Source organism: Chaetodon trifascialis, chromosome 20 (assembly GCF_039877785.1).
Source record: "Chaetodon trifascialis isolate fChaTrf1 chromosome 20, fChaTrf1.hap1, whole genome shotgun sequence".
In the NCBI taxonomy this organism is placed as follows: domain Eukaryota; kingdom Metazoa; phylum Chordata; class Actinopteri; order Chaetodontiformes; family Chaetodontidae; genus Chaetodon; species Chaetodon trifascialis.
In genome coordinates, this window is record NC_092075.1 from 22834211 (window position 1) to 22858800 (window position 24590).

The 24590-nt window shown below is 40.0% G+C and overlaps 1 protein-coding gene across 7 annotated transcripts in view; it reads left to right on the forward strand.

Moving 5' to 3' along the window:
- Nucleotides 1–24590, forward strand: part of dcc (DCC netrin 1 receptor) — a 427309-nt gene that overhangs the window by 222552 nt on the left and 180167 nt on the right. The window lies entirely within an intron of this gene.

A 24590-nucleotide genomic window follows, 5' to 3' on the forward strand; every position in this document is an offset into this window, starting at 1 on the left:
ACACACAATAGACCTGTCCCTGATGACCTGAGAGGTCTGGATACTTCATATGGAGTCAATAAATCTAGAATATATTTTGGTCCTAGACCATTTAATGCTTTATAGACCAACAGTAAGATTTTAAAGTCTATTCTTTTGGGAAAGCAATTAAACATACAGACAACCATAGAATGTATACAAGAATTTTTTTTAAAAGTAACAAAAAAGTGACAAAAATATAGACAGGAATAACAGCAGTGACTAGTGAAGCTAAAAGAGCTTGGTCTGTACCAGCTCTATATGGAAAGTGTCCTGAGACAACTTCTGTTGTGATTTGGCGCTATACAAATAAAATTGAATTGAATTGAAATTGAACTTTAACTAAATATTATTATTATTATTATTTAACTAAATATATAGTTATATAATATGTATTAGAATATATAATACATATTATATAATATTATAATATAATAAAAATACAAGATAACTAAGGATACAAACAAGTATTCACATTAAAAAATTGTGCAGTTTCAGATGATAAATAAACATTAAACAGACCTTAAACAGATAAATAAATGTAAACTGTAGACCGTATGTGCAGTATTGCAGTAGTGCAGATAATATGTAAAATACTGGGGTTTGTGAGGTTGGTGGATTAACTGTTTAAGTTACTACTGTACAGTGGCTCGTCGCAGGAATGATTTCCTGAAGCGGTCCTTGTGACAGTGGAGCTAGAGCAGTCTCTTGGAGAAGGAGCTCCGCTGTCTGTCTGATGGATAACGGTCTGTCCGCCCCCCCCAAAAGTGTCTAGTTTGCAGCCAATAACAGAGCCAGCCTTCCTGATTAGTTTGTTCAGTCTGTTGGTGTCGCCGGCTCTGATGCTGCTCCCCCAGCACATTGCAGCAAAGAATTAACCTGAATTGTTGACAATGTAGCAATTAGGAAGTGCAGCTAAATATAATGATAATAAATATAGGTGAGCCAGTACACTCAAACACTGTTATATGCAAGCTTGCACTGTAACAATTTGCTGTAGGAAAACAGGCAAATTCTGACAGTAACATACTGTTTCCCATTAAAACAGTGCTAAGCTGTAGAAAACAATGCATTCTAGGCAACATTTTTGAGCAGTTTGTCATTTCCCATGAAATATGGCACTACACTGTGAATAGTGTTGCATGTCCCACGAATGCTTAATGCTGCTGTATTTCTAGAGGGGATATGCTGAACATGATGTGAAGCCAACTCTGGGCTTAGATTATCCATCTCAATCCTGTACTGAAGAAGAAAGTTGTTCATAGTGTCATCATAGACACTGGGTGATGTATGGGTCACGAAGACCAAGAACATAACGGCACTTTCCACAAGTAAGGACATGCAGCAATTAGCAGATGCAAGAGCGATTTAGCAATTAGCAGATGCAATAACAATGTAGCCAATAGCAGACACAATGACAATGTAACAATTAGCAGAATGCAGTGACGATGTAGCCTATAGCAGACGCAGTGATGATGTAGCAAATAGCAGATCCAGTGACAATGTAGGAATTAGCAGAATGCAATGACGAAGTAGCAACTGACAGATAGGATGAAATGTAGCAATTACCAGCAGCCATTTACCATATGCCATTGTCAGCAATCACTAAATATTATATACAGCCTACATAGCCTGTAATTACCAATAATTTTGGCATGATCTGAATAAATTCAATGACCAGGTTTGAGACATGTCATGTTCCATATAGAGCTGGCACAGACCAAACTCTTTATCTACAGAAATCCAACAGTTCCCTTGTGAGCAAGCACTTGATAACAGTGGTAAGGAGAAACTTCCTTTAACAGGCAGAAACCTCAGGCAGAACCAGGTTCTGGGCGGGTGGGCATCTGCCTCGACTGGTTGGAAGGGAGGGAGAGCGAGAGACAGACAGAGAGAGGCCAACAGAAAAGCAGTCAGTATTAAATGTAAATAGTATTAGCAGTTGCAGTGGATGTCAGGCAGGGCCATGGCAGGAGACGCAGCTGTAATCTACAATCCAGATTCAGTGTTCTAGTGGGGTAATAAAGTACTATGAGCTCTTTAAGATAAGATGGTGCCTCACCATTTATGGCTTTATACATGAGGAGGAGGATTTTAAATTCTATTCTAAATTGTACAGGGAGCCGGTGCAGAATGGCTAATATCGGAGAAATATCATTCCTCTTCCTCATTTTTGTCAGAGTACATGCTGCAGCGTTCTGGAGCAACTGGAGAATATTCAGCAATGAATTTCGGCAGTCTGATATTAAGGAATTGCAGTAATCCAACATGGAAGTGATGAATGCATGGACTAGTTTTTCTGCATCATTTTGAGACAGGATGTGTCTGATTTTTACAATGTTATGTGGGTGAAAAAAGGCAGTCCTTGAAAATTATTTTACATTGCAGTTAAAGGACATATCCTTATCAAAGATAACTCCCAGGTTTTTTACAGTGGTGCCGGGGGCCAGTGCAATGCCATTCATACTGTAACTTCTATATCATCAGAAAGTGAGTTTCTAAGGTGTTTAGGGTCTAGTACTTTAACTTCAGTTTTGTTCGACTTTAGCAACATAAAATTGCCAGTCATACAGGTCTTTATGTCCTGAAGACATGCTTGTGGTCTAGTTAACTGATTGGTTTCTTCTTTAAGCAAACATTCTTAAAAATATAGACAAAAATATTCTTCAACTGTTTTGACGAAACTTTTATGACATGGGACTGCGGAGATGCAGAAACTCCTCCAGTGAGCCTTGCTTCTTCTTCTACAACACTTGAGCTGTCATGACTAGGGAGACATGCCATGGATTTCCTCAACCCACTGATGGTATCCATGAAATTTGTGTTGAAGTTGTTGTTTGTGATTTCTGATGTGTAATGATGGGGTCAGCAATGACCCAAAGTTTTGAATAAGTCTGATGACCATAACTAGCTTGTTGAGGTGAGACCTTGGTTGGTGACTGATTTTTATTTTTCCAGTAGAGTAGAGCACTTTGCTGTGACACAGATTAGTGGGAGGAACCCCTCCATAGAAGGACTAGAAGTGTGATTCCTGGAATGAAATGATAACACTGTTTCAGTTTGGACAAACTACTGCAGTCTAACCCAAAAGAAAGGTAATCATAACACTGAACTTTGAATTGAAGAGAGATAGATGCCAACATGCTGAGTAAATTAAGTCATTACAGCGAGCAAAGTATTACAAAAAAACAGTAGCATAGAAGGGTCAAGATAAGGAGGATACAGGATAATGTATATGTACATTATGCACAACTACTACTGCCCATAAAAATACTATTGCCAGTGTTCTTTGGAAAAAAACTATGAATGCCATATGTTGAATTGCACTGGAGAAATACTGTTGCATAAAAAGAATATTGAATTGCATGAGTCTATGTATATGTGCAATACGTAAAGTTACAGTTTTTCTCCATTGGTTTGGCTCATTTCTTGAAACAGAAATTACATTCTCAAAATAACATGGACAAACATCCAAACTACTTGGCAATTGTTGACAACAGAATTTAATTTCTCATTCATTTCATCAAATTGCAAATGTCTTAATACATGTCTCAATGTCTCGGTATATCTTTGCAAATAATTAAGTACGGGTAGCCTACAGTTAGCTGAGTTAGCCTACATTTAGCACAATTTCCAAATGAATAGATCTTGTTGATCTAAAGTGAAGTCTAACGGTTGTTCTCTCCAAAAAATGTCAGCATCATTTCATTGTATAAGTCATCACATGTGTTCAATTGTCAAAATTAGTCAAGAACATAAAACATGAATACCATATATGAATCTCTTGGAACATTTGATAAATTGATTACAGTACTTGACAGTCAGGTGAAACTAGAACTAACGAAGGAGGAGTTTCACACATCTCTGATGACCAATCAAACAGTATGTTTAGTTACCTGACAGGTGCCATCCATGGTAGTGAATACTACCAAACATATATAGAGAGAGAGCTTGACCAGACCAGTACAATCCCCTTCAATCAGTGTAGGGGATGGTTGCGACATGCACGCCGTTTCTTCCCTCATTGCATTGCAAGGGAGAATATATGCTGTGATGTGGATGAGAATCTGTGGCCAGACAGACAGCAGCGTGGCCAGGAGGGTGAGGAGGACGGCCAGGAGGACAAGGACAGTGGCCAGGAGAGGAAGGATGAGGACAGCGACCAGTGAAGAAGTGTTAGTTGTGAAACTCCAGCTTTATTTACAGCACTGTAGGCTACATATAATTTTCCTTGTTTTTTGTTTATGTGTTTATATTAGAGTATATTATGCTGTATACATTTTCTTCTTACTCTGATGTATAGAAGTTACTTGATGTGTGTGAATAATAATGGTTACAATATCCTTGGCAGTATCAGTGCAATGTGTGATGTCAAACCTTGGAGGCTACTCTTACCGTAAAATCCTATTTTTTTCCAGTTTTATACACAATTGTATTCTGTTAGACAAAAAAAAACTAATACAGTAACCATTATCAATGAAGGACTGGGCTAAGACTGAGAGGTGGACATGAGGGATATTTCAATGGTCCTCTGCCATAGTGACAAAACATCTAAACATTTTGACTTGCAGTGCTTACACAATGCCAAAAGGACGATGCATTTTGGGGGCACTGGCTATTTGTATGAGAAAGGAATTTAGTTTTGAAACATGAGTGAACTGTTTTGGGAGAGATATAAGCTTTTGTAGGTGAACAATGGTGTTGTGTTGAACCATCCAGGTTATTTTGGCAAAAGCACCGAGAGTGTTGAGAACGTCCAGTCTGTTTCAAGAAACGAGCCAAAGCAATTGAGAAGGATCTTTGCATTTTGGTGGCACTGACTATTTATATGGGAAAGGAATTTAGTTTTGAAGCATGAGTGAACAGTTTTGGGAGAGATATGAGCTTTTGCAAGTGAGCTATGGTGTTGTGCTGAACTGTAGGACTGTTTTGCCAAATGATCTTGGAGTTTTAAGAGTGTAATTTCTGTTTCAAGAAATGAGCCAAACCAATGGAGAAAAACTGTAATAAAAATACTGTTGCCATTTTAAATAAAAATTACAGTGTTTGTACTATTGCTTACTACTGAAAAAAAAAAAAAAAAAAAAAAATTAAGATTGCGCAAGATGTAGTGGATAATGTGAGCATATATTAGCATAGATAACAGTAGTGCAAAAAACAGTAGGTTTATGATTTAGAAATGGGAACAATTAAATGATGCTGGAGTTAAACAGTCTGACGTTGTAACGAGGATACCAGGATCCAAATGCAACACCGACAGAACGGAGAAGCACGTGAGTCCCACAGGTACTATTGTCCAGAGGGGGCAAGGCGAAACTCGTAGTCGGGGTCACAGAACAGGGGTCTTTACAAGGAAACAGGAGAGCAGACGCGGTCAAAAACAGGCTGGGTCTAAACCAAGTAATCTGTCCGAAAGAATACGCTGGATAGTCTCGCATAAGGGCTAAGAACAATCTGGCGAAGAGTGAATGTGAGTGAGCCACTTAAGTATGGCACAGATGGAGATTGGTCTCAGGTGTGCACTGGCTGAACAGGTGTGCAGATGAGAGCGAGAGAGAGAGAGAGAGAGAGAGAGAGAGAGAGAGAGAGAGAGAGGGGGAGAGAGCAGAAAAAGGAGCTGGCTGATGTGACAGACGTATGTTGGAATGAAGGACCTGCGGTAGTGTTCTCTCCTACAGGGTGGATGCAGCAATCTGTTACTGAAGGAGCTCCTTAAGGGATGTCAGCTTGGCTAACAACCTTCTCTCACCCACCTCCTTGATAGTGTCCAGAGGGCAGTCCAGGACAGAGCCAGCATGCATGCCCAATGATGGCTGTATCATCTGAGAACTTCTGGATGTGACAGCTGTCGGTGTTGTGTCTGAAATCTGATGTGTAGAGGGTAAAGAGGAAAGGAGAGAACACTGCAGAGCTCCCGTGCTGCAAACCACCACATCAGACACGCAGTCACAAGGCCTCACATTAATGTGTTCTATTTGTGAGGTAGATGATGGTCGATGCAGCCAGCTGGCAGTCAACTCCAGCTCCTTCCAGCTTCCCCCAGAGAAGTGATGTTTGGATTGTGTTGAAAGCACTAGAGAAGTCAAAAAACATGTGCTCACCATTCTCCCAGTATTCCTCAGAACACAAAGGGATCTGTGAAGCAAGTAGATCAGTTCATCTTCCACACCAATGCCTGGTCAATATGCAAACTATGATCTAACACTATGATCTTCCATCATCTTCATCAGATGGAAAGTTAAGGAGACTGGAACCACACAGGAAACTTTGAAACTCTCTCTCATGTTAAAGATGTGCTGAATGACCCTGTGGAGCTGATTTGCACAGTCTGTGAGCAGTCTGTAACACATGTCATCCAGGCCTGTAGCTTTCCTCGTCTTCATTTTCCTGAGCTCCTTCCTCACCTGAGCCGAATGCTCACAGCTAGCAGCTTAATGTCTCTCATGCAGCACTGCTATATTTACTATTCGTATAGTATTGCTATGCCCCCACCTTTCCTCTTACTCAGCGGTGTAGTCTACGTGATACGCAGGTATACACCGTATACCCACTGGAAAAGGTCAGCGATTTGCATATACCCAGTGGTTTTGTCTGCGTGATTCGCCGGTATAGAATTTTTTTTCCATATATCCATTTGATGTGCGAGCATACGTAACAACATCATTTTGTAAAAACTTTCACACGCTGATTAATTCATTATATTAACCCAGTCTGTAGGAGCTGTATTGTGTCACTGGTGGATTATTCGTCTCTTGATTTGCTTGGTCTGGTTGCCACGGCGATGCACGGGGCTTGGGTCACGTCGGCACTGGGGATGATTGCCGTGGGTGATATAGGGAGCTGGTTTACCTGCACGAGTGAAGAGAGAGAGGAGTGTAGGTAGCCGCAATTTTTGTTGACCGCCTTTGTTCAGTTTATTGCTTTGTTACATATTCGCCGCCAGTGCATGTTTAACATCCATTAGGCGTGTGTAACCTGAAAGCCGCTGAAGTAGCTGTGATGTTTTGAGGTATTAAATGACTGAAACTTTCCTGGACTCAGCGTGCTTATGAACCAGCAACAGCGCGTCACACAAACATACAGGACCTCATCCTCTCAAATGACTTTAATGACAGGCAAGTCGTTACACAGTCTGTGTTCACATGACTTTTGGACCTCTAAGACTTCCGTCGCCCATAATGGCAACAGCAACATAATTCTTCAGCCTGCATTCTCCGCAGTATTGCATAAAGGAGAAAATCAGCGAGTAAATTTCAAAACAGATGAAACGAAAACAACACCAGACAACAATTTTTCCAGTGTTTTCTGAAGCGTGCCACTGAACCCACGGCCACTTTGGGTGCAGCTTCAGCAGAAGAGGTTGGAGAAAAAAAACAAAACTAAGTGAAATTAGCATAGCAGGGGATTGTTGGTATATTTAAATATGTTGTAGCGTCCCTCGGTACATAAACCACTACCATCAGCTGGTTTCTTGATGCTTTATTCATGAACAACCAGGCTTCTGGTAGCCAACACCACAGAGCCACCGTAGCCAACACCACAACTCGCTTACACACTCAGAACATCCCCAGTTCCTGCCCACCTCCAAATAGAACATAATGTTCATATCTCCTTGATGAGACAGGTGAGAGTTCCTGGCTTGCCTTGTGGAGTGAAAATCACGCTAGGGAATTTAAGAGCAGACATCCCTGGTTTTATTCATGTACTAAGAAAACATCTGAATCTGAATCTGAATCACATTTACTATGCAATGATAATAATAATGCATAGCCTACAGTATACATCTTGAGAGCATTCTGAAAGACTGGTTGTGTTATCAACATGTTAGGAGGCAGCATCAGACACAAGGTCATGATGGTGCTTATGAGGTGTTGCTCCAAGATGGTTGTTGATGTGTTGTTCTGGAACGGATGAGTATGAGTATAGACAGTATACTCACTACAAAAAACTAGACTACACCACTGCTCTTACTGCTCTCCTTTGCTCTCCTGACTGCTCTCAGCAGTTGAAAATTGTCCAGTGTAACATGCAAGTCCGGTGTGAGTTCATTCAACCAAGTTTCCATGAAGCACATGAGACTACACTCCCAATACTCCCTCTCCAGTCTGGCTAGCATCATTAGTTCTTCCATCTTGCTGGGTAGAGATCTCATGTTCCCCTTACAGTTTCTCACATCACTATTTACATTTGCACAACAGTTAGTGCATTTTTCAAAACAAATAGTACAAACTTCAAAACCTAGTTGATAACCTGCAAAAGTGTGTCACTTTCTCAAAATGGATAGTTCATTCCTCAGAAGCAAGTATTTATGTCAATAAAAGTGTCAGTGTCATCAAAATGAAAAGTCCTGATACCATTGTTTTATGTTTAAGATAGTCAAATGGCTTTGTCATGTTTTCATTATGAGTTTACTCTGTAAGTGTTTTCAAATGCAAAAAAAGTCAGATCTTGGTGACACTACCTGAAAAGACAGCACTAAACACTATTTGCACAGTCATTTGAAAACTACAGTAAAGTTACACATTACTGTATTTAGTGAGGTAACAAAGTACAAGACACGTAATAGATATGTTTCATATTTACTGCATATGCTCTTTGCAAAACCCCACAATTATTTACAATAAACATAAGAAACAGCTGTGCCCTGCGATCGGCTGGCGACTGGTCCAGGGTGTACCCCGCCTCTCGCCCATTGACAGCTGAGATAGCCCCCCCCCCCCCCCCCCCCCCCCCGCAACCCCGAAAGGGATAAGCGGCATAGAAAATGGATGGATGGATGGAAACAGCCTTTGGGTAGAGCTGTAAATCATCCATACGCATCCAGACGTTCCTGTCTGTCTCACCACATATTTTCATCTACATCACAACGAATATCATCCCTTGCAATGCAGTGAGGAAAGTATCTCCTCGACTGGCGAATCCACCCTCTGCAGGACTCTGCTGTGATGTCATTGCATGCTGCATCTATGGCTGCTAGCAGAGCCATTTGAGTATGTGGATGGTGGTCATATACCTTCCACCTCCAGGCAGAGAAAACCTCCTATATTGGATTAAGGAATGGGCAGTTGGGAGGGAGATATTACACCAGCATCCTTTCATGTGCTGCAAACCACTGCCTGACCAGATCTGAGTGGTGAAAACACACATTATCCCAAACAACAACATACTTGTTTAGATGGTCTCCAGTTTGACCCCTCTCATTCTCAGGGATTATGTCCCTGTAAAGAGTGCCTAAAAAAGTCAGCAGATGTTGTGTGTTGTATGGACCAAGGCGGGGGATATGGGTGAGGATGCCATTTTCTGAGATGGCTGCACACATTGTAACATTCCCTCCTTGTTGGCCTGGGACATCTATGGTTGCTCTCTGTCCAATGCGAGTTCTTCCACAACTTCTACATTTTGCCAGATTGAAACCCGCCTCATCAAGGTATATGAATGTGTGCAGCGGTTCCCTGGCCTCCAGCTCCAGTACATGCTTTATCCCAGAAAAGAGAGAGAGAAAAACTATAACAACTTTTCCTGTGTAACATAATGCATTTCTATGCAATGCATAGAACACATTTATGTTTTACCTGTACATACTGGTGGCAGATCCCTTTCACTCTGTCGCTGTTCCGTTCAAATGGCGCATTATACAATTGTTTCATGCACATTTCATTTCTCCTGAGCACTCAATTGTCAATTGTAGCGATTGATACAGATTCAATATTCCCAAAGATATTGTCCCTCTATAACAGCACTTTGTAAACATGAGATATACGCATTAACCCATATTACTGTAGTGTATACAATAACAGTGCTTCCCACCTGTAAAATGCTGCAGTACAGTACCATACTGTAAATATGGCAAATCTTTACTGTAACACTGCTGTACACTACAATACAGTAAATCTGTGCTGCAGTAAAGCTGTTAGTCTAAATGTAAAAAGTAACAAGTTCTTGTCCCAATGTCAGCTTTGTGTATACTGTAACACAATGACAGCAGTGCAGTGCAGATTGTTTAGTGCTGAATTACTGTCCAATATACACACCTGTTCTCCCGACGAAATGTTTGAATAATTGAATTTACAGTGGTTCTCCCAACATTTGGCTGCACCCTTCGACCAGCCTCAGCCATTGTGAGGCCGTGATTGACAACATGGTCCACAATTGTTGCCCTAATTTTATCAGGAATCCGCCTATGTACTTGGCCTCTTCTTCCTCTTCCCATGTTTTGTTCCCTTCCCTTTCCTCCACGCATCCTCACTCCTCTTCCACCACGCTGACCTTCCATTTCTGTGTCACAGTATTGTAAAAATGGTACACACTATGTCCTGCTCAGTTCACATATTCTAGCCAAGTGAAGGTTAATGGGATTCAGCTCTAAGTCACTGTGGAGAAGTGGCTTATCATTGCTTGCAGCTAATGCTTCACACACCCCTCCTCATCAGTGACAGATGAGGTTCATCTGAGAGAGATTCTTCATTTTAGGAGACTTTTCAGGAAAAATGATAAAGAAATGTATAAAATTTTCTTGACAGATTTTGACAACTAATTCAACATTTTTGTATGTAATGACTGAAGCAATGAAATGAAGACTATTCGTTTTATAGGGAGTATTAGTTCATTTTGACTGACATGACATAAGCTAATGATAATGGTTTAAAACAGCAGAGAATTGTATGAAAGCAGTTGATGAATGTCCAAAAGCATTTGCAATTTGTTGGAAAGAATGAGAAACTGCTACTATGATGTGCACAAATGACTAAATGTTGTGGAGGTTGAACTATCAGTTATGAGAATTTTAATTCTGTTCTGAGAAATGCACCAAAGCGACTGAGGAAAACTGTAATAAGAAAGGGTATAGATGATGGATCTTTTCTTCTCAAGGCACTTTGCCCCAGATCTGCATATCCACCTCCTTCTCCTTATTTCCATGGGAATCTCTGGTCTTTCCACTGGGAGTACGTTCATATTGCTCAGCGCTATTAGCTGTTCTCATGTGTCAACAATTGAGCTGTGGCTGAATGTATCCGCCAATGTTGTTTTAAGTCATCCAAGAAAGAGTAAAAAGTAAATCATTAGTCTCACCAGTTGTACATCCACAAGTATGCACGATCCACGATAGAGACTAATGATGGAAGAAACACAAGAAAAGCACTAAAACACTAGTTATAACACTGATGCTGCGATGACCAGAGACCCAAGGATAGAGGATGAAACCAAATGCTGTGAACCCTGTATTCCTTCAGTAGTGCAGAAAATGACTTGTGAACCTCCAACAACCATAACAAGTATTACAGTGTCCAAAGAAGACCAGTTCAGAGTGATTTGCTTGCCAATATAGAGAACAGTTGCTAGAGATTGATTTGAGACACAATGATCCTATGATTCCTGCTTGCCAGTTAATACTAGAGTAGGAATCAGTTCTTCGTCTTCTCCCTGGATGGACAAAGCAAATCATATCACGGTAGATGCAGAAAGCTACCAGGAACTGGCCAGTGATTGTTCAGCTAACTTTCGATCTGTCGATAGCATTTGCCATTTGCACAGTTGTGGTCTTTTTGCAACACTTGAGAGAATAATGACTTTTTTAAAATCTTGCCAAGGAGGACTATTTGACCTGATGAGTGGATATTGCTGTTTCCCTCCTGTGAAATGCTGGGGCATGGAGGCCAGAGGGTAATGAGCAGCTTGGGTGTAAATAGGAAGCATTGCAGCAGTGATGATGCGGCAGGAGCTGAAGCATTTTCACTGAACAGTGGTGACCACTGTGTTGACTGTCCTGGAATAGCAGATTGCTGCGTGTGAGCAGGAGAATAGGAGGGGAAGAGACTTTTCTCCTCTTTGGCTGAAGAGTCAGACAATAACAGCAAAAATTATGAATGAGCAGCTATGGCTGCAAAATAATAGTCTCCCTGACCGAACTTACAATTTTAAGTTCTCCCTTATAATATCCCTTATAAACAAGGAATATTTGTCTCAACCAAACTTTTTTAATATATATTTGTAAGTAATTGAAAAAACAATTTTCTACGATACAAAAAGTGTTGACCTCCGTGTCCACTGAATCTGGGCTGTACAAAGACCTCTGTCAAAAGGACTCTATTTCTTAGTTTATGTCTAAATCACACTCAAAGTATCAAAAAGAAAAACAAAAAGGGATGTGTTTACTTAAAGGTACAATGTGTAAGATATGGCCACCTGTCAAAGGTCATTCCAAATGAGTAGGGGGCAGCATGTCATCAAAATAACCACTCACTGCAGGAATTACAATACTGAGGAGATTTATAGCTACTCTGACCAGAAATCGAACAAAATTGTGATTATTGGAGGTTTGGTGAGTTTTATTTTGTTTCCATCGAGTCTGAATTAATTAAGTTTAATGAGGTAACAAGGCGATTATACTCAACTTAGTTCAGTAAAAGAGAGAAACTTGAATTCAAAAGGTGTAAGAACAATTCCTTTCAATATATTTTGAGTTCATTTTCTTTATTTGTTTGACTAAAAATGTTGAGAGTTGGTGACATGTAGCAAACAAAAATTCTGGCCATATCTTACACATTGCACCTTTAAAAAATTTTTTGTATTTGTAATAATTATTATTATTATATTATTTGCTATGTCTATTAATCCCATAAAAGGAAAGTTGTCTTTCAGTAGCCGATACAACAAAAGAAATGTGAGAAGGTTTCACTCAGCTCATCATCATCATCACACACCATACATTATAGCATGAGCCAACATTTAATTACAACAACAACAATGATAATAACAAGAAAACACCAAGCTCAGCACAACAGTGAGAGAGGAGTGTGTTAACTAACCTCCAAAATCTATCGTTGTCAACCACAGATATCGGCCTTAAGTCTTTGGCTATATATTCACCAATGCATGTTGTTGTTTCTCCAGCTCTCCAACTGTTATGGAGAAGCAGGGTTCCAAATACGTCTTTCAGACTCTTATCCCTCACTGAAGCTTTTTCTCACAGTAATTGCGCCCTCAGCTATTCAAACAAAAACAATACAGTTTTTGAATGCCTCGGTAGATAGTGTCACAGTCCCACAATAACATCGAGCTATAGTTCTGTTGCGATGTCGCAAGATTACCTGAGAGTTTTCATTATGTACTCTTTAAAACCTCATTTCATGTCCCCAGAAGTCAAATGAATCCTTCACACTGAGCTCAGCTCGAGCCTTCACTGCTGGTTGTTTTAATTTATGTCGAAATGAGTTTCCAGGTTCTCCAGAGTAACACATCTGACTCCTGCAGAGCCTCACTGGGAGGTTCAAATGCTCCAAAAGGAACAATTCCAAAAGCTATTCTCATACCAATAGTGGGGCTAAAGGTTTATAGTATGCTGAATGTTCCCAGAATCCACTCTTGATCCTGACTCTGACAGCCATGGAGACAATGACCCTGGCTGGATTCTCTGGGGATTTCAGGGTATAATGCCCACAAACTGACATACTCTAAACTCACACACTGACAGTAATGCTCCATTGACTGGAGGAAAGTTGAGAAAATGTCACTTTGTCTGAAAAGTTGATTTGACAGCAGAAACTTGACAGGAGCAGAACTATTCACATTTTCTCCTTCAGTAAAAAGCTCCAGAGAAACTGGACCCACACACACAAACACACAGACACAGATGTATTTCCATCACTTCAGGGAACATTACATTGACTTACATTCATTTCCTGGGAAATTACCATAACCTCTATTTGCCAAAGATTTCGAACCTAGCCTCACCCTAAACCGAACCCATATCACCCTTCACCCTAAAATTTAATGATTTACCGGGACAGTCAGTCACATATTCCTTTGTTCAGTCAGCCACTTATCAATCAATTTAGTCATTCACTAATTTAATCATTCAATTATTCTTTTCTTCATTCATTTAGCCAGTCCGTCAGTTGCTTATTTCATTCATTCAACCATTCATTCAGTCAGTTATTCATTCATTAATTCACTTCACTTCAGATCTGCACACACTTTGTGATATCATCCATTCATCTTTTGTTCATTCGTTACATTATTCTTACAGCTTGAAATAGCAGCTGTTCTCTACGTATCCCATCTATCTCTGTTACACACCTGTGATGATGTCACTGAACAGCAGATAATTACTGTTTATCATCTCAGATTCCCTTGCTCTGATGATTTGTGATAGAGTTGTTGTAATAACGGGATGATTACACCCTCGGACACAAAAACAGAAACATAATCATCAGTTTTGTTGTTGTTCATCAGCTCTGTTTCGCCCTTGAACTGTCTTCTCCTCTGAATTAAAAATCACTCCAACTTCACCTGAATGTCCGCCCACCTCATCAGGAGTACATCTCTCAATTAGACAGAGCGGTAAACAGTAAACATTTCATTTGAGTAGGGAGGGCCCTGTGACCAGGAAGTCACAAGTTTTAGTCTAGATGTCGTGTCCCTCCTTTGACAAGCCTTTTTATGTAAAAATGGCTCCGTAAACTTGTGATGGCCATTTTTAAAATTTCCTGACATTTTCTATCAATCAATTTATCAAAAAACTAATCAGATGAATCAATAATGAAAATAATTGTTACTTCTCCTTGAACTGGACCAACTGAGCTTAACTACAGCTGTGAAAAAGAAAGTAGTATGTTGCTGTCATCTGACCACAATTTAAATATCATACTGTTCTGCTGCTCTCTTTACAGACATTACTAATGTAAACAAACTCACAATTAAACTTAATAAGTAAATAAATAAGTGATTTGTTTGTCATCTATTATCAGTTCATATATTAAAGACCTATTGATCAATATGAGAGTGACAGTAGCTTCCACGATTTTTGAATGTCAGTTTTAGGCTTTTTAATTGAATTGGATCATAGACTGTGGCTTTACTGTCCAGAAACCATCTTTTACACATTCTGTATACATAGAGAACACCTCAATAACTCTTTTTATTGTTCTAAAACCTGACAGCTGTTTATTTGCTGAACACACACACACACACACACACACACACACACACACACACACACACACACACAGTGACGCACACAGACGCACCAGACACTCCATGGTGCAGTATGGTGGTGCATGTTATAGAGACAGTCTGCCCTCCATGTGATTTCTCCTTTTACCCAGAGAGCATTAGCGCACGCTCACACACACACAGACACACACACAGACACACACACACACACACACACACACACACACACACACACACACACACACACACACAGTCACTATGGTTGCAGCTCTCACCCAGAGGACATGAACAAACAATCATAGAACGAATTCAGGGAGTGCTTACTATCATGGCCCTGTGTGTGTGTGTGTGTGTGTGTGTGTGTGTGTGTGTGTGTGTGTGTGTGTGTGTACGTACGTGTGTGCGTGCGTACATGCGTGTGTGTGTGTGTGTGTGGAGGTCACAGGGTGGAGGTGTTCAGTATGCAACTCACACTGCAGATCAGCACACAGAAACAAAAGACAATCCTGCTGGATTAATTCCAGATTCAGTTTTAAGTTTTGTTTTTCTTCAAAGCTTTTTCATCCATTGATCCGACAAACTGATTAGCAGTACAAAGAATGAAAGTACAGCTGGAAATACAATAATACCAATAACTGTTCTTATAAATGAAATACACTAGTGCAGTTGTCTGCCCTGCATCAGCAACACAGAAGTTTCTAAAATTCTCCTGCTGTACACAGAACAGGATAGAAGTAGTAGCAGCTTCAGGTATGCATATTGGTGAAATACAGATCCAAAAACAGATCCATATTGTAAATGGCAACCACCTCAAGTTGCCGTGGCAACCTTTGAGCCTCAGTACATCTCTGAGCACACACACAAACACACATATGTAGCTTCGGCTGCAGCTATGTAGCTGATTCAAATGATCAGCTCATCATCAAGCTCTGCAGTGGCTTGATAATGAGCCACTTATCTTACTATTACTGGTGACCTGTTAGCATTAGCCACAATGCTTACAGCGGCTAATGCTAACATGAGGTCCTATGAGCTTGTTGGTGCATACAGGTTTGACTTTTGATATTGGGTTGTTGTGCTAACATGCTAACGACTAGCATGCTAATGTTAACATGCTAACATACAGTAAAATGATTCATCAATGCATTCTAATGGTGTTTCTTTCTTTCTTTCTTTCTTTCTTTCTTTCTTTCTTTCTTTCTTTCTTTCTTTCTTTCTTCCTTTCTTTCTTTCTTTCTTTCTTTTTAATGTGTTATTTGCTGCTGCTACTGGTATTACTGCTGCCGCTACTGTTATTACTGCTGCTAATAGTTCTATTACTGCCGCTGCTATTATTGTTATTAACTAATGCTATGACTTCTATTACTGCAGATGCTACTACTACAGTCATTGCATCTGCTACACTGTCATGGCTGCTATCCTTTTGTTATAGATACAGATCGGGCTGGGCGATATGGCTGAAAACTCTATCACGAAATAAGTGTTTTATATCAGTCGATATCGATAATTATTGATATTTTTTATTACCTATTTAAAATAAGGACCAGGAGAAAAATACATTCAATTTAAACATTTTTATTTTAAATTTAACCTTCCTCTGATTATAATCCCCTCAGATAGCAAGGCAGAAAGGAAATGTCAACACAACCATGGAAAACACTCAAATAATAAATGTAAATAAGTGTAAAAATGTAAACAGAGAGAAACCTGAGAACTTTATTCCACAGGTTTAGTGCAGGAAGTTCACAAGCTGATTCACCTTCTCATGAATAAAATGTTTTCAGATATGTGCAGTGCTTTGTAAACACAGCAGAAACTGAGGTAGACTTGACATCTGTAACATACAAACAAACAAACATGATAGACAGTACAGTAAGACTGACTGAACTATAAAACCAGCCTAGACATATGAATAACTTCAGTCACTCTTCTTACTCTGAACATACATGAACTATTCAATTATATTTCTATTGCAAGTGTTTAAAAAAAAAAAAAAAAGCACGTGTAAGAGATGTTTATAACCTGGCTTCTCCAGCACTCAGTGGAAGCATGTCTTTAGCTATATGATATGCCACTGCCTCCGTTATGTCTTGTGCCTTTTAGATGATTTGTCATAAGGCACTGAAGCAGAGTACCCCTGCATGGTGGTCTGCAGCTTATGCGGTGGTGCTGCGGATGTTGTTGGACGTTGGCGAATACAGCTGAGCTCCAAAGAGTGAGCACGGCTAAGGTAGTTAAACAAGTCTGTGGTATTACCCGTCTTGGTGGGGACGACAGTCTTGCATAAGTTACAGACCACATTGGCCTGACTAGGGTCCGACTTATAACATCCGAAAAACTCTATACTGGCGAGCTGACTTTCCCTGTTTTATCGACAATTTCTTCGCTCGCTGCAGCACTCACTTTCTATTTCTCATCTCACTCCTCGCGAAGCATCAAACATGAGACAACGAGATGGCGCAACCGAACATGATACTGTTACGTGATTGGCGTGTTAGCATGTCACTCCCACTGATCAGCGATTACTCCCTACTTTGGTCGGTTACCTGAGAACGAGTGCCTTTGTTCATGCAACCAACCGTGCTTCGCAATTGTTTCTTCCGACGAAGAAAAAAAATCGCATTTTTTATTGATCTTGATTACGTGTCTATCGCGAGACATATTGTTATCGTTTTATCGCCCAGCCCTAGATACAAATACTACTGCTCCTGCAGCTGCAGCTACTATGGGTGCTTCTACTACAACAACTGCTGCAAAAACTAGTGCTATCAATACTGCTGCAATATCTTTACATCCATAAATAATGAATTTAAAATCCAATCTTTCTTTTGCCTGAAATAAAATACACAGGAATTATCAAGTTCAAAGTGTTAGTGTAATCCATTCATCCCCCATCCTTCAGGTGTCAACTTCCGTTACTGGTTGACATCATACCGACATAGTATATTATTGGTTGAGGTTCACTCTCCACCTGCTACTAACAAAACAGCTGAACTGCAGTCTGCTGTGTTCATTAATTTGTTAATTTTCATCTCCTTCACAAAGCTCTCTGAACCAAACGGGCTCCATGGATCAGTAATGTCGGTTTCAGGTGTACTTTCTTTCCTTGTGTAAATTAGAGGTGAAGTGGCCTCAGGCTGTACTGTAACATTGACTCATTTCTTTGTTTTTTCTGTCTGAGTGGAGCAGAAAATGTCGGGAGCAGAAATTCCACCTGAAGCTGTTTTGTATTCAAATGTAGTTGACACTGCAAAGCATCAGGGCAAGTGAAGTCGTGGCCTCGTTCACAGCCTTCAGACAAGCAGAGAGCCTCTACCTTTTTTAATTTTCCCTAAGAGGACAGGAGGAAAATGCAGAGAGGTCTGCAGAAAGCTGATGAATATAAGAAAATAAGAAGCAGTGATTCAATTCAATTCAATTCAATATACCTTTATTTGTCCCGCAAGGGGAAAATCCAATTTACAGCAGCACCAGTAAAAGATAGAATTAGGTAAAAAGCAGCAAGTATATACAAAACAGTGTAATAAAAATAAGTATTATCTTAAATTATAAATTGTATTTGCGGACTGTTATGTACAGGATGAATTGCACAGATTATTGCTCCAGTTATTGCCCAGATTATTATTCAGATAATTTACAGATCAATTACAGATAGATGCACAGATTATTGCACCAGTTATTGCCCAGATTGGTGCAGAGGTAATTTGCAGATGATTTACAGATAAATTATCAAAAAATTACTTTCAGCAGTTCTTGTTGTGTAGTCTGACAGCTCTGACAGCATAATAATCAAACTGATATGGATAATCACAAGAAGCGCAGATGACCGAGGGAAATGTAATGAACAAAGACAACAAGACTGATGACATTACTTAAAGAATCAAATATTAAATCTCAACTACTACCACTGCCACAATACTATCAACAGTAACACTGCTATAAATGCTGTCGTTCATGCTGTTACTGCAAAGGAATGTTCTATAGATACTTATATTATTTGGTATAGTAAATAAAGGATAAGCTTATTAGTACCAATCTTGGTTTGGTCAACACACCAAACTTATATCTTGTCTCAGTAAGTAAGTAAGTAAGTAAGTAAGTAAGTGAATGAGTCCTGATAACTTTGAATATTTAGCTGTAATTCATTATCAGATGTGAAAGTTCTGTTAAGGCAGGAAATGCAGGAAAAACCCAACTTTCAGACTTCAGTTCATGCCTATTTCAAACAAAACTTTGTGTTACTTTAATTATTGGCGTGTACTATTTTAAATTACTTTAACAGTGAGTGCAAAGTGCAGAGTGTTACAAGAGGGTACAAAGAGTTAAACTTAAAGTAACAGAAGTGAAAATTCAAAGCTGAACAAAATGAAAGACAAAGAGAAAAAAAATGAGAGTATTACTGTTTTTACAGTGTATATATTTCTTACAAAGAGACTATTGTAGATTCTGGAAGAGCGTGCTATATAACAGTCAATGCCTTACAATACTGTGTATTCCATTAGGCCAGGTGTGAAGAACCTCCCGAACAAGACTGTTTGATCCAGCAATGCTCTTTGTGTTTGTTTGCCCAACAAGCAGCTTTTACAAGGCAACACTCTGACAGAAGCAGTGTTATGTAGGCAAGTGTTGGGTTGAGTGAGTTAATAGCTAAGAAAATGAAACCTCATTCAGAAGGAGAATTTGTTAAGGTGTGCCTTGTTGCTGCTCATCATCTGTACAATCTGACATTAAACACCTTGCTAAAAAGAAGCAGTTGCAGTTATCACAGAGGTTAGTGTGATCCATCCATCCATTTCCTATACCACCTATCCCTTTCGCGGTTGCGGGGGGCTGGAGCCTATCCCAGCTGTCAGTGGGCAAGAGGCGGGATACACCCTGGACCGGTCGCCAGTCGATCACAGGGCAAGGTTAGTGTGATGTGGTTTCAATAATTTAATGTGGTTTGAGGCACTGCCATGGGGGGCCCAGAGGAGGGCATGACTATCCAGATACAATTGCTGCCCCCCAAGCAAGCACCCAGGCAGACAGACAGGGGCAGAAATGTGGAGAAAAACAGCCAGTTTCTGCCTCTGCACTGGCCTCACATTTGGGCTTACGCTGACAAAACTATAGCTCCTATGAGACAAAAACAGACCGTTATCACTGTCAGGACTTCCTGAACGTTTGGTGTGATTTCGGTGTTTCTACAGTCAATATTTTGCAGACACTTGCGAGTTTAAAACAGGGGTCCGTTCTGCTTCTCTCAGAAAATCTTTGTATTGGAGTCAATGAGGAGCAGAGACAGACGTGGCCGCAGTTAGAGACTGATAATTCAAATTCTGTAAGTCTCTCTGATTTTTTTTTGTAGACAAATTTGTTGTGAGAGACAGAACAAATTTGTTTACAAATGTGGAAAAAAATCAAGCATGTAGAGCATAAGTTGTGGCTGGAAGGAGTGTGCACTGCATGAAAAACCACATTTACGACCAGTAAACCCCTGCGAAGTTCGTTGATTATCGTCGGAAATGAACCATCTGTCGGTGGGGGGGCGTGGTTAATCGCGCCTTCGCGAAGGTGCGAATAGCTCTAATTAGCACATGAATGCTACCAACGTTGATCTACTCAGGCTGGTCTGCTGGCTTCACAAACAACCATTGGATGATTCCACAGGCATTTTAAAAGGAAACCATCATGTGATTGGATAGCAACTCCAATCACATGAGTGAGTGATCATGTGATTGGATGGCAACTCTGCTGCTATTGGTCATCTGTGCACCACCAAAATAAATAAATAAATAATAATAATATATATTAAATTAAATAATGTATATAATAAATTAATATATTAAAAATAATTATTATATTGTTATATTTATGTATATATAAAATAGAAATTATATATATATTTTATTTAATTGATGATTCGTTTATTTATTTGTCGATCCACCTTCTACACTACCACACAGTAGAACACAAAGAACACAGTTGACAGAAACATTTTGAAAAAAGTCTTTAATGAAATCATGACACACACATTAATAAGGATCAACCAAGTAAAATCAGTGACTACTGGGGAAAAAAAGCAAGGAAATATGCAGAGGGGTTCACTGATAAGAGTCTCTGGGTTGGGCCATGCCGCTGGTCCATGGTGCGTGAAAAAGAGTCTAAGGCCTCTGGAAATGCTTCTTTGCTGCCTCTGGGTCATACTGAGTTGGCGCCTGTCGCTTTGAAGGGGACTCGATGCGAAGCCTCTTGTGGTGTGTCGCCACATACTTTGGGTTGCTCTCCAGCTGCTCCTGCAGTGTCTGGCAGAGTTTGGAGAGCTAGGACACTCCTTCGTGCTTCCAGCAGCTGTAAATACAGGTGTTAATATAATATTAATATTATTGTTTCTTAGTACTGCTAAGAAACAATAACACATGATAACATATGTGAGCATGTTTGTCAAAAACAATGCAGCTAATAAATAAAATTCAGCCCATTTTTACTTTGTCGTGAAAATAAAGCGGCATGCATGTAACTTTTACCCCTTCCTTCTCTGTCTGCTGTGAGCTGAAATCTTCAGAGCTGCTGCCTGAACTGAAAGAGCTGGATGGGCATACCATGTCTGGACTCCCAGTTAAAGTCGCCATCAAATATGACGTCACCGTTTCGTTTTGGGGCGAGTTTAGTCTGTAAAACACAAAAAGTACAAACACGTCATGCTACATTTATATTTACTTACATTCTGCAGAATATTTCCTGTGTATTTTATTAACTTACCCCTGCTCAGGTTAGTATCGCCTGTCATTTCCGCCGCACCTTTTCCTTTAAAATACAAAATACATTGTAATGTTAAATGTAAAGTGAACGGTTACCAAATGTTCGGAACGTGGTGCAATAAGAATAATAAAGGTTTGGCGCCCTAAAAACGGCACAATGTAGTATTAAATGCTAACGTTACTTACTGCAACTTATACACCCGTCTCTTTGTCTCCGCAGCTGCAGTCGGTCAGGGCTGCTCCTCCAGAGCGAGCAGTCTGGCTTTTATCACGGTCATTCTCCTTGCCAATTGCGACTGGTGTTGTGATGGCAAAATGCGAAAAATTATGACCAGTGTCCAAGAACTGTAGATGCTTTAATTTTCACAATTTGATTTAGCAATTTAAGTGGAAAATGAAAGGCTTTTGAGAGTCAGGACACTCCTGTATGTAACCTAAAAAATTATTTAAACACACTTTTAAATCCTCATGAGAAAAAAAATAAATCTTTTTATTCTGTAGGCACAGAACACACACACACACACACACACACACACACACACACAAAATCCCAATTTGCATTTGTATAGCTTTCAGAATTTACATTTGCATTTTAACACCTCATGGTCACAGTGGCTGAGAGAGAACTTCCACGGCAATTTACAGTGACGATAATTGATGGAAATGTTACTTTTCATGCAGTGGTGGAAAGAGAAAAAAATCTGGACTTTTTCTCGTCTTTCTCCCACTCTGACCGATGACATCGCCCACTCTGACACGAACATTTGGTGCAAAACACACCCATTATAATCTCAGCGATTGATCAAAAACTATAGGATCTATCAAAACGTGGAATAACACACCAATATACAAGACTTGTGTCTACAGTTTAAAGTTCAAACGGTGTCTCTAGGTGAAAGTATGCTGGAGCAGTAGGCAGTAGGAAAAGTCCAATGATTTGTTCGTTTTTTGACCTCCTCCCATTCATTCCTTATGGGAAATTTATTGGGTGCTCTCAAAGCTGTTGGACAAGTAGTGAATCGAAGTTTGACATGGAAGAGAATAAGGAATAAGAAGAAGAAAAACCACGCAGTATAACAATTTCATAGGTATTTCAATTTTCATAGCTTTTTCAATTTTTTCTAATTTATTTCAATTTCATATAACTATTTCATAGCTGTAGGGGCATAGGGCTCAGTGCAATTGCCCTGTAGCCCTAATAACAGTAGCAGCAACAGCAGTAATAAGAGGAGCCATGGTAATAACAGTAGGAGCAGCAGTATTGAAAAAAGTATTAACAGCAGCAGTAATCAAAGTAATTGCAGTAGTAGTGATAACAGTAGCAACAGCAGCAGTAATAACAGAAGTAACAGCAATAGTGGGCTAATAACAGTGGGAGCAGCAGCAGTCAATATTTGTTGTAGCTGAGGAGAAGCATTTCCCTGTAGAGACAGTGTGATGGTGGTGGTGGTTTCCTCCTTCATGGATGGTTTGCCTCTTTGTGTCTCTGTGGGAGTTGTTCCAACATGAATTTAACTTCTATATTGTTTCCAGTGTCTAATTAGTTAATGAAGTGCAACACCCAGCCAGAGAGAAAGACAGACAGACAGAGAGAGAGAGAGTATGGAGGAATTTGGCCTGTCAACACATTTTTTCATTTTGTCCCCTTCTTTTTTCTCTCCCTCCATTCTTCTTTTCTTTTACTCTCCCCCTCCTTCTCAGTAATCAGTTTTGCTGTAATCAATTAGTAGGATGAGAAGCAGCAGAGGGAACAGGTGCAGATAAATGTTAATGAATTCCTCTGTGGCCATCGTCATAGTAACACTGGCTGAATATTTAAACCGCTCATTGGCCCAGTGACTTATGCCATAGCTGATGGAGGGATACACACATGATCGGGGGGGACGGGGGGGACGGGGGACACACAGAGTGTCTGTGTGTGTGTATGCGTGTGTATCATGTCTGCATATCTGTCTGTGTGTGCTAATCACACTAACAACAGATGTGTGAATCTGTGTTGGTGTGTCTGTACATGTACATGTACATGAACATGAACATGAACATGTAGATGAACATGTACATGTCTGTACATGTGCAAGTGGTTGCCTCGTTCTGAGCTGTGTGTGTGCACGTATGTATGCACGTATGTACGCACGTATGTACGCACGTATGTACACACGTATGTACGCACGCACACACACACATACACACACACACACACACACACACATACACACGTACCAGGTCAGCAAAATGGTTGATAGGAGGTGCCTCACAGAGTGGAGCACACCAGGGGCTAAGTAAACATCTGTTGTGTGTGTGTGTGTGTGTGTGTGTGTGTGTGTGTGTGTGTGTGTGTGTGTGTGTGTCAGAGGTGGGTTGTTAACATGCAAATAAAGCAATTGAAATTCATACAACACACAGCCAAACACACACACACACACACACACACACACACACACACACACACACACACACACTCATCTGAACAAAGACAGAAACACAACAGAAACTAGATGGGCCCCTCTGCTTATTGCTGGTCAGATTCACAATAGAGACACATTTGAATGTCATATCTTCATGATGCCTGGTAATAATAGTTGTTTGAAGTTATCCTCATTATGTGCATTTGTGCCTGTATTTTTATCCAACTTCAAAAAAAAAAAAAAAAGCTAAACTGATTGTTATTCCTAAATCCCTAGGTAGCATGGTGTCATTGTAAAGATTATACTACAGTGTCAGCATTGGTTTGTTTTTCTTAGTCCAAAACATATCAGTTAAATTGATGAGGATTTAAAAATAAATAGATGTTTTCACATTGGAACTTAAGTAAACACCAAGACACTAGACACTGGAATGCAGTACCCAACAGCTCTAGCCAACTCACTCTCACTCACAGCT